This window comes from Phoenix dactylifera, chromosome 11 (genome assembly GCF_051530095.1).
Source record: "Phoenix dactylifera cultivar Ajwa chromosome 11, Ajwa_hap1_PhDact_Kaust_v1.1, whole genome shotgun sequence".
Lineage (NCBI taxonomy): Eukaryota > Viridiplantae > Streptophyta > Magnoliopsida > Arecales > Arecaceae > Phoenix > Phoenix dactylifera.
This window is the reverse complement of record NC_143200.1, coordinates 14972422-14984304: the sequence shown is the minus strand read 5'-3', so window position 1 is coordinate 14984304 and position 11883 is coordinate 14972422.

The following is an 11883-nucleotide window of genomic DNA, read 5'->3' as shown; positions in this document are numbered from 1 at the left end:
TCTTGCATATGAAAAGAGTATTTGCTCTTTTAAAACATGATAGAGGCTCTGGCAGCAAACTTTAATCAATGAAGAGATTGAAATATAGACAAATCGAACTAGAAAAAAAAATCAAGTATATGAAAATATGCGCCTTCAATTAGCAGAGAATGCATCCAACCCCCACCTCGCACCCCCCCCCCCCCCCCCCCCCCCCCCCCACCTAATCAGCACATGCACAAAAAGAAAAACAAAGAATGCATACAATGATGTAAGAGTAAGAACAAAATGATTAAAAATGTAAAATGATAACCATAGCCACTAGAAGGCAAACACATAGCAGCAATTTTAAGAGATAAACAAGGTTTTCAAACAAATAGCATAATCTAAAAAAAAAAAAAAAAGAAATTTGAAGTCCCCAGGGCCCAGCCCCTTGCCTAGTTGCCCCTTCGTTGGCTTTGGAAGTCATTCGCCATTCGCTAATCGGAAGACTGAAGTCACCAAAAAAAAAAAGAAAACTGAAGTCGGAAGCTCACCTGGAGAGGACGGAGGGCGGAGAAGGAGAACTGGAGAAGAGACGTTGTCACGCCGGCGACACCGCCTCCCTGATCCCTCATCACTCTCTTTGGCTGAGTGTGGAGTGCCAACCCGACGGAGAGGACGGTGAGTGGGCCAGTGGCGAATGGGCGAAGTGAGACTATAAGAATCGAGTTACAGAGGATGGCGAAAGACCAAACGGCAAAGGACGCCGACGAAACTCGAAAGAACTAAGGAAGACCGACAACCGACTAGGCGACTGCCGAGGACGGAGGAACTCAGGAAGGAAGAACTCAAGAAGACAAGAACCAAAGAAGAAGAGCTGAGGAAGACGGGTGACTACGGCGATTTACTGGTTATCTGGATTACTGGTTTACGACAGATGGTCGGATGGAGAAAACGGGTTACGCTGGAGCCTGGAGAAGACAGGCCATGGACGGGGGACAGCTAGGACGTCTTGTTCTGTAGGCTGTAAGTCGTAACCCCGTTGGCCACGTCTGCCGCCTGGATGCTGCCATGGCCATGCAGGAGCCTGGATGCCTACGAGCCTACGCTGGAGCAGCTCTCCCAGAGGCCTTCCTTTGGGCTGAGGCCTTAAGGGACCGCCTCGGTCGCCTAAGGCTTGGGCTGGCCCTGCTTGGCCTCCATGGATTGGGAGAAGGAACGAGGGAAGAGAGAGTTGAGTCTTCAAGCGGATTGCGAGAGGCTTCCTTTTTCCATGCTAATTTCTCCTCGCTGAGTTGGACATTTTGGCTACGTGGCGAATATTATGGGCCTGAGCAGGTACACCAGATTTAGGATATAATTAGTTGCTGATTTATTCACATTCACCAGGAAAAGAAGATTTAGGCCTGACTCAAAACACTGGTGAGAGCAAAGCTAGATGATGCCAAGGATTTTGAGGACTCGTTTGGTTCACACACACACACACACACACACACACACACACACACACACACAGAGAGAGAGAGAGAGAGAGAGAGAGAGAGAGAGAGAGAGAGAGAGAGAGAGAGAGAGACTAATGGATAAATGAAGGAATAGTTTATGTTTTATTGAGAACTTAAAAAAAAATAAGAAGTACTTTTTTATAAAAATAAAATTTTTATATAAAAATTTAATGTAAAAAAAATTATATGGGATATAGAAAAGTTATTTTTCATGGATCGAAAATTAGAGTAATTTTTTTCAAAAATAATCTTAAATTTTTAGATAGAGTAGGATAAGATTTTTTTTCTTTGTTAAGGACACAACAAGTATTTTACTTTTTTTTAAAAAAAAATAGATATTCAACCAAATATATATTACTCTGAAATATGTCATTTTTCGATGATCAACTAGTAGGATAATAGTCATAGAATCGTGCATGACTCTCAAAGTTCAATATATATCGTAGCAAGTTCGAATCTTTTGTTGTGCATGCTCAGATAGGCATAGCATGGGGCATACGAGTGACAGAAATAACTTCAGATTAAAGATATGGAACTGAAATGTCTACGTGGATTGATTGATCCATCCTCCGATCATTGTTCGCTCTCTTCGGACATAAGAAGTTGATAGATTTAGCAAAAACAATGATACACGAAAGTGGCCAAGCGAGCGTGCCAGTGGGAAGGCTATAATGGCGTATAAGAGTTGTTAAGAGAAGATGGATACCAAGAGTCCAAGAAGAATGGAGAGAAGTGCAATCAGTCAAACTATTACTTGGCTAATGAGCAAGGAAAGACCGAAAGACCACATTCTAAACAGATCTTTTGCGGTGCCCACAGGGGACCCCGCTTCTCCAAATCAAACGCCCCATGGAGATTGAAGAGAAAGATCAATCAGCCATGGAGAAGGTGACAAGTACTATCATGCATTTGGACATAAGGTGACATGCTTTGGTACTAATACTTTTTTCTTGACCTTAAACTTTCATGTGTTAATTATATTTTTGTTTAAGTTAGGCAAGATATGAGAACAATTATTATTTGGATGACATGAAGAATTTTGTTGATTGGATCATTGAGAAAGCAGCACATATGGAAGTAAGGAGTTTATGGATGTAAACAGAAGGACCCTCTTGATCTATATGCATGTCGGGATGGTGAAGCAAATGATGGCTTCCATTCGAGCAAATGATGCCTACATATATTGTCATGCTCCAAACCCATCACTTGGGTTGTCATATCAGAATTATCAAGTCTTGCATGTTCCCTAGGGCTATGCTCTATGGAATGTGCGGCTGTGTAATGTGCCAACCTAGATGATGGATTTTTTTGTAATAACCTAAAATCTCATCCAAAATGGCTAGCTTGAAGACGTTATTTAGATTTTTTTGGTATTGTATAAGTATTCAAGAGCTATCTAGTGCATAGCTGATGTGAGAGCAGACACATGCTTGCATGGTCCTCATATACTCTCTTCGTTTAAGTCCTAGTATCCTTGCCAAGCTAAGGATTCAAATTAATTCAAATAAATCATAAGTGCCACAAATCCAATCATAAATACTATGATCAGCTCCTAGTCAGCTCAATGGACTAGTGATGTAGTATTCCTAGTTCGCATAGGCTATGGGCTGAATCCGCTCGGATACCATTCGTAATAACTTAGAACTTCATACAAAAATACTAACTGGAAGGTGTTAATTAGATTTCTTGGTCCCATATAAATACCCAAAATCTACCCAGTGCATAGCCGATGTGGGATTAAACATATGCTCGCATGCTCACATATATAATAAATAGGTCAAATTTTAATGGTTTCTACATGCATGATAATAGAGATTTGGTGCTTACAATAACGTTCAGCCACAAGCCATGACTCGAGATAAGTTAGAATATTTTGAGACATACAGTTGCTAATATACCAATGATATACGGCAAAGAAAGAAAGATTTGAGGCTTCAAACTTGATAATCAAGATTGTTCATTTGTAATATTCTTTGGTTCCATAAAACATCATGACTTCTATATATTGCAATCGATGTGGTATTGGTTGATTTGGTATTTACAGAACATAGATTGAATTAACAGAGGATTTTGAATTCTATATCTCAATCTCGCCTCTCATAACTTAGAGAAATGTACTATAGTTAGAAATTTTGGTTTTAAAGTTCGACTATGAATTTTTTGCGAAAAGAAAGCTTTGATTGAGATAAGTCAAAAGGGATGTCAATTGCGCACTTGCTCTAGTATTCCTAGTGTATGAAGGATAGATGCTGGCGCATGTACCTTGTGTTCCAGTTTTATTAAAAGTTTTTGTAAGTCATATTATTTTTGAGGAAGTTTAACTTCTCCTCTTGTTTTGAAGAAGAAGAATTGGATTGCCAGTTGGGATAATTATCTATTATGAGAGTACTTGTAGTAGGGTGTAAACATGATAATGAACAAATACACAACATTCTATACTTTTGGTTGACCAATAGTGGAGGATTTTTTTTTTTTGGGAGTTCGAGAGAAAAAGAAAATGTAGTGTGGCCATTGGCTTTGAATATGGATACTATCTTCTTTCTTAAATGAAATATAGACCAATCATTAATCACTTATACAACAAGATCAATTTTTGAACCCAGACTTCTTATATTCTCCACTTATAAATGAACCTATAGGTTTAGCAGGCTACCAATTATCTTAATTTTTGACTCCAGTTAAGCAAAAATTATGCGCATTAGCTTAGGTACTATGTATCTTCTACATATGATGCAAAGTCCAGGGAGTGTGGCCCACATCTTCCAAGAAAAAAAACTCCTGACCCCTTTTTACTTTCTCACAAGACCATTGATTTCTCCTTGCATAAGAGATTTGCTCATGTAGATCCCCAGTATGGTGCCACCTTTCACATGCATAACATGTGTGAGATTCTAGTTATTATAATACGAACTCCTAATTCACTTTCTTTTTTGAACCCTATTATGAAGTTTTTCTTCTTTTTTTTTTGGAGAAAATAGTTTCTTTTGTAATGCACTCTCTCGTTTATCAAATTTACATCCAAGGTTCAAAATAACAAATTATCCCACTATAACTAAACCCTACCGAAAATGTCATTGCCATAATAGTTATATCATTCGTTATTTATCTCAAAAGCAACTTTTAGAATTTTAATATTAAAATAACTACAAAGCTAAAGGTTTTTGTTTGAAATGGGCAACAACCTTCTAATCTTCAAATGCCTGCTCTCAAACTTATGAGATCACTTGGTGTTTGCTCTGGGTTTGTTAATTTACATCATGTTATTTTAGATCATCTTATGGCAAAAAATTTTAGGCAATGTGCTGAACTAAAGATAAAGCTATAGTGGCTCATAGTCTACATAGATTATGGGCTAGGTCCATTCTGATACTATTTGTAAGAACTGAAAACTTTTTCGAAAATAGCTAATCGGAAGATATTTTTTGAGTTTTTTAATCTTATATAATTATCTAAGATTTTCTCGACAAATGGCCAATGTGAGACTAAACACATGCTCGGATAGATCCTCAAACGCCTTGATTTGTTTCAAAAAGCTTCGAAGTGAACGGCCAGTTTTATAAAAGAGCAAGATATCGAAGGAAAAGCTTCAGGCTCGTAGGAAAGTGATGGTAGAGAAAGTGATACACAGAGATTGTTTCTTTAAGAGGAGGAACAAGAGTGGATTCACACACCTTTCTTACTATTAATTCTCAAAACATATATTTCTTTATTCTCTGTGTATTGATAAGCCACAGAATACAACTCTTCTTATAGACCAAAGCAAACTCTTAGGTTTCATACAAGAATAAAAGCAAAACAGAATTCTAAACGGCAGCATTAAAGTCTGACCCTTGGTTACATAAACAGTCATAACCTTTTATAGGAAACTCCAAACGTCTGGGAACTCTAAACCTCTGAATTTTAAAGCACCTTGTGACCTGTGCTTGCCCCTTCAACTTCTCATTTAAGGCTGCCTTAAAATATGTGACTATGCTTGAGTTTATCCTTTAACAAATTCCTCCCTTAAACTCAAACATTTTCCATCCTTCATTCCAATCATCATCTTATATTTTTCGAATAGCTCTTTTGGTAGCGTCTTTGTAAAGATATCCGCCACTTGGTCACGACTCGTAACATGACTCAATCGCACATTGCCTTCCTTCACATGCTCCCGGATGGAATGAAAGCTAACATCTATATGTTTGCTCCTTTCATGGTGCACCAGATTTTTTGCCAACTCAATTGCCGACTTATTGTCGACACGGATTTCGGTTGCCTCATGTTGCTGGAACTTTAGCTCGCGAAGAAGATTTCTTAGCCATATTGAGTGGCACACACACCAAGATGCTGCCACATACTCCGCCTCACATGTTGATAATGTCACTATTGGTTGCTTCTTTGAGAGCCATGTGAAAGCCGTGTCTCCCATATAGAACACATATCCTGATGTGCTTTTCCAATCATCTACATCTCTGCACCAATCACTGTCGGAGTAACCCACCGTTTGCATTCATTTGTCTCTGAGTAGAATAATCCTTTTGATAGCCTTCAGATGCGAGTATTTCGGCTCCTCCATGAATCGGCTCACTATGCCGATGCTATATGCGATGTCCGGCCTTGTGCACGTGTGATACCGTAGGCTTCCAACTAAACTCCGGTATTTGTTTGCATCCACTGGATCTCCTCCCTCAAACTTAGAGAGTTTCAAACCAAGTTCCATCGGGGTTGCTACCGGGTTGCATTCTTCCATCTTGTTTTTCTTCAAAATGTCTTTTGCATACGTCTCTTGTGACACAAATATTCCCGATTTTTCTTGTCTAATCTCAAGACCAAGGAAGTACTTCATCAACCCCAGATCTGTCATCTCGAACTCTCGAGTCATAGCTTCTTTAAAATCTTTTATTATCTCCTCATTATTCCCCATGAATATAAGATCATCAACGTAAAGGGCAACAAACAACAAGTTACCTTTTTCTTTCTTTGCGTATAATGCATGCTCGTAGGGACACTGCATGAACCCGTTCTCCTTGAAGTAGGTGTCGATTCGGGTGTTCCATGCTCGAGGTGCTTGCTTCAGCCCATATAGTGCCTTCCTTAACTTCAGCACTTTTTTTCTTCCCCGGCTTTCACGTATCCGGGTGGCTGTTCCACATATACTTCCTCTTCAAGTACATCATTTAGGAACACAGATTTTATGTCCATTTGATAGATTGGCCATTTGAATTGAGCCGCTTGGGATATAAGAAGCCGGATTGTTTCCATCCTTGCAACTGGAGCAAAAACTTCGTCATAGTCAATCCCCACCTTTTGCCTATAGCCCTTTACAACTAGCCGGGCCTTATACCTTTCTATCTCACCTTGGGCGTTCATTTTTTTCTTATATACCCATTTTACTCCTATGGGCTGATATCCTTTTGGTAGCTCCACCAAGTCCCAAGTTTCATTTCTTTTGATAGCCCTTATTTCTTCATCCATCGCGTCTTGCCATTTCTTATCTCTTATTGCTTCTTCAAAAGTAAGAACCTCGGTTTTGACTAGAAGACATACCAAGTGAACTTCGCTTGTTGACTCGTACAGGTCTTGCAGGCTTCGCATCTTTGATTGTCTTGGTTTTTCTTCATCATCAGATGTTGGAGGGCTTGACGGTGTGATTGTTGGTGCAGCAGTTGAGAATCCTCCTTTTCCTTCCTCTTGTGTCACCTTCTTTAGGTTGTTCCAATCCCATGCTTTTGTTTCATTTTATTTGCACATCTCGGCTCACCACCACCTTCCTTACAATGGGGTCGAACAATTTAAAAGCTTTTGTCTTCTTGTCATACCCGATGAACACGTACTTCTTGCTCTTATCATCTAATTTGGTTCTTCTTTGATTCGGTACGTGCGCATAGGCTACACTACCGAATACTTTTAGGTGTGATACAGTGGGTTTCTGTCCACTCCAGGCTTCCTGTGGTGTTTGATCCGCCAATTTTGCATGTGGGCACCGGTTTTGTACATACACAGCACATTGTACCGCTTCTACCCAAAACTCTTTTGGCATGTCTTTGCTCTTCAACATTGACCGGACCATTTTGAGAATAGTCCGGTTTTTTCTCTCAGCCACACCATTTTGCTGAAGTGAGTAGGGTGCGGTCAAGAATCTCCTATTCCCTTGTTCCTCGCAATAGCTTGTGAAGGAAGTTGACATATACTCTCCGCCTCTATCTGACCGTAAGGCCTTGATATAACGACCGGTCATCTTCTCCACTAACACCTTGAATTTCTTGAATACCTCAAGTGCCTCAGACTTTTCTTTTAGAAAATAAACCCATGTCTTCCTTGTAAAGTCGTCAATGAAAGTGAGAAAATACTTCTTCTCACTGAATGACTTTAGTGTGATCGGACCACATATGTCGGTGTGTACTAACTCGAGAGGACGCCTTGCATGATATTCCGCACCTTTTGAAAAAATATTCCTTGCTTGCTTGCCGAGTGCACATCCTTCACAGAATTTCCTGGTGTAGTCCATGTCTGGTAGCCCGTAGACTATATTCCTCTTTGCTAACTTTCTTAGGCCATCGTAATGCAGGTGTCCGAGCCGTAAGTGCCACAGTAAAGCTTTATCTTCTATGTCGACTCGCAAACACTTTTCTCGGACGTTCCTCAAGTTGAGTTTGAACATCCGATTCTGGGCCATCTTCACATGTGCAAGCAACCGGCCTCTTTTGTCCTTCAAGTGCAACATCCGATCTTTCATAAAAACCGAATATCCCTTCTCTAATAGTTGCCCCATGCTAAGGATATTGCTCTTCATGTCGGGCACATAATAGACATCCTCAATTGACCCTTCTTTGCCATCCTTTTGAGAAAAACAGATTTTACCTCGACCCTTGACTTGAACCTTTGACGCGTCGCCAAAAGACACCTGCCCGTTCTCCATCTCTTGTATCTCCACAAAGAGGTGTTTGTGCCCGCTCATGTGATTACTAGCGCCGGTGTCGAGATACCACACCGTGTCGCTGTCAGGAGCGGTGTCTTTATAGGTCATCATGAGAACATCGTCGTCTCTTGTCTCCTCTTTCGCGACCAGATTCACATTTTCTTCCACCTTTTTTCTAGAATAGCACTCTATTGCATAGTGCCCATGCTTGCCGCAGTTGTAGCATTCGACATTTTGACGATATGACTGGCCGCCTCTCCCACGACCGCGTCCTCGACCACGCCAATTCTGCTGGCTTGGTTGGTCCTTTTCTTCGGAGTTGTTTCCATGTCCGCCGCCTCTACTACGACCACGACCGCCACGGCCGCGTGCCCTTCCTTGGTTTTGCTACGTGTACATCGCCTTGTCCTCCTTGACAGTTGCCTTAGCTTGTAAGGCCTCCTCGAGCAGCTCTTGTTTCTTCTTCTTCTTCCATTGTTCATGCGCTTCAAGTGAACCGGCGAGATCATCGATGGTCATCTCTTCCAAATTCCTTGATTCCTCAATTGCGCATATAACGTTCTCAAAATTCTTGGTTAATGACCGCAGAATCTTTTCAACAACCCTTGCATCGGTTAGGGTTTCTCCATTGCGTTTGAGTTGATTTACCACCGTTTGCACACGCGTGATATAGTCAGATACTCCTTCTGACTCCTTCATCTTCATGGCCGCCAACTCGCCTTGCAAGGTTTGAAGCCGCACTTGTTTAACTCGGTCGGCTCCTTTGAAGACCTTTTGCAAAGTCTCCCATGCCTCCTTTGAAGTTGTTGTTCCAGCGATCTTCTCGAAACCCGACTCATCCACCGCTTGGAACAGGAAGTAGAGAGCGGTCTTGTCTTTCATACGTGTTTCTTTCAACGCCTTCAATTGACTTGCCGTCATGTTATCAGTAGCTTCTGGCTCTGTGTAGCCATTCTCAACTACTTTCCACGCATCTTGTACCAAGTAATGCACGCATCTGAATACTCCAATTGTCGTAGTTTGACTTCGTGAGTCGTGGCAGCGGCATCTGCCCCAGCGATGTACTCCCGGAATTCACCATGGCTCTGATACCAATTTGATACACAGAGATTGTTTCTTTAAGAGGAGGAACAAGAGTAGATTCACACACCTTTCTTACTATTAATTCTCAAAACATATATTTCTTTCTTCTCTGTATATTGATAAGCCACAGAATACAACTCTTCTTATAGACCAAAGCAAACTCTTAGGTTTCATACAAGAATAAAAGCAAAACAGAATTCTAAACGGCAGCATTAAAGTCTGACCCTTGGTTACATAAACAATTATAACCTTTTATGGGAAACTCCAAACGTCTAAGAACTCTAAACCTCTAAATTTTAAAGCATCTTGTGACATGTGCTTGCCTCTTCAACTTCTCATTTAAGGCTGCCTTAAAATATGTGACTATGCTTGAGTTTATCCTTTAACAGAAAGGCACAGAATGATGTAATGGAATAGCAATCAGCACAAATACCTTATTCAAAAGAAAGCCATATTTTTTAGTGTCCCTGTAAACATGCTCGCAGTTTATGCAGACAGCTGCTTGCTCATATATATGAAGATACACACATTCCCGGAATGGGGATTGCATCGTTATAATCTGGACCCTCGAATTCTTTTTTGGTGCATAATTCATGATCATGAGGTCTCCTTCACAGCTGCAGAATCGGCATTTTATGCTGAAAGGAACGACTATAGAGATTGAGCAAAATTTTGGATGGAAACTTTCTCGGGTCCCTGCTTGGTAGGAACAAGTAGTGAAGGTAAAAATGAAATGCTAGAGAGTTCCTTAGACATAAGCTGATATATTAAAACTGAGACAAGCATGAGAAGGCAAGCAAATGGTAAGCGTCGTTTAGTTTGCCTTAACTTAAACTCCCTGATACTTCATCTTTTTGTATCTCTTAAATGACGAAAATGTTGTTTTATTAAAGGTCGATGGTTTTCAAGTTTGAGTTTCAGTTTCTTTATAACTATTTTAATGCCAAATTAAAGCACCCAGTTCAGCTACTATAACCCTGAGTCGGCTTTGTTTTCTGTTGATGCTTCCCCTATAGTTAACTTTGTTTTCTAAGCGTGTCCATCCATCTGAGGTGCTGGCCTTCAATGACCAACCCTAAGATTATGCTATCTTAGTTTACTTGTGAAATATCATCCAATAGGCTCTGAATTGGTGCAATGAATGTCCATTTGCTATGCTATAGAAAAGTTAAGCAAATTATTTTTTCATAAACTCTTCCGAGTATTTTTCATTTATCATCCCATAATTTTTTTTCCTCACCTTTTTGCAAATTATCAAGATTTCGAAAATCAAGATAATGAATACTAGTAGCCGTGATATTATGAAAAAAAAGAATCGGATTTTCTTATCCTGATAGATTACTACGATCAAATTGAATCACCAAGGAATCCACTACAAGAAATGTTGGTTTTGCCGACTAACTTTTCCCGACGCTTTGGGTTAGTGTTGGAAAAGCGAAACAAACAACGACGCTCTAAAGCGTCGTTATAAGTTTAAGAAACAACGACGCTTATAAGCGTCGTTAGAAACCTTAAAACCCCAACACCTCGCTCGATCGGCCCCCTCTCCTGATTTCCTATCTGCAACGACGCTCTAAAGCGTTGTTATAAGTTCAAGAAACAACGACGCTTATAAGGGTCGTTAGAAAACTTAAAACCCCCACCTCGCTCGATCGGCCCCCTCTCCTCATTTCCTATCTGCGAGCCCTAGCCCCTCTCCTCATTTTCTATCTGCGAGCGCGCCGACTTCCCCGCTGCCGTCGACCTCTCCTTCTGAGGTAATCCCTAGCTCGATCGGCCCCCTCTCCTTCTGAGCCTAGCCCTAATCTCACCTCCATCCCTAGCCCCGATCGGCGATCGAAGACTCCGCTACTCCGCCGCCGTCGACCTTGCCGTCGTCTGAGGTAAGCCTCCTACTCCTCCTTCTCTTCCTTCTCCTCCTCCTCCTCCTCCTCCTCTTTGTTTTCTTCTTGTCTTTAACTCTCGCCCGGCCCCGTCTCCTCATCCTCTGCCGGTCGATGCCCTAGCGCCGACATCTCACCTCCATCCCGAGCGAGCCGTAGCTACTCCGCCGCCGTCGACATCGCCGTCGTCTGAGGTAAGTGATCCTCATACTCTCCGTAAAGAAATTTTCGGGTAAATAATTCCAGTTTTCATGTTACTAGCAGAAATTCATTGCTATTTGTATGGTATTTCCGATGATTCTGTCATAATAATGGAGTCTATTTCATTCCTTAGCATCAGGTGGTCTATTTTATCTAATTATTTCATTGACAGTCTGATTTGGGTCCTGACATAAAATTAAAATATGTGGGAGAATAGATGGTGTTTTCTTCGAGAGGTAGATTTCTGCCTTTTATTTGTCAGATAACTTCTATTTATCTGTGATTTTTTCTTCAAAAAAATTCTTATTCGTCAATTCTTTCACAATATGCAGTTGTAAGATAGTTTATATTAATG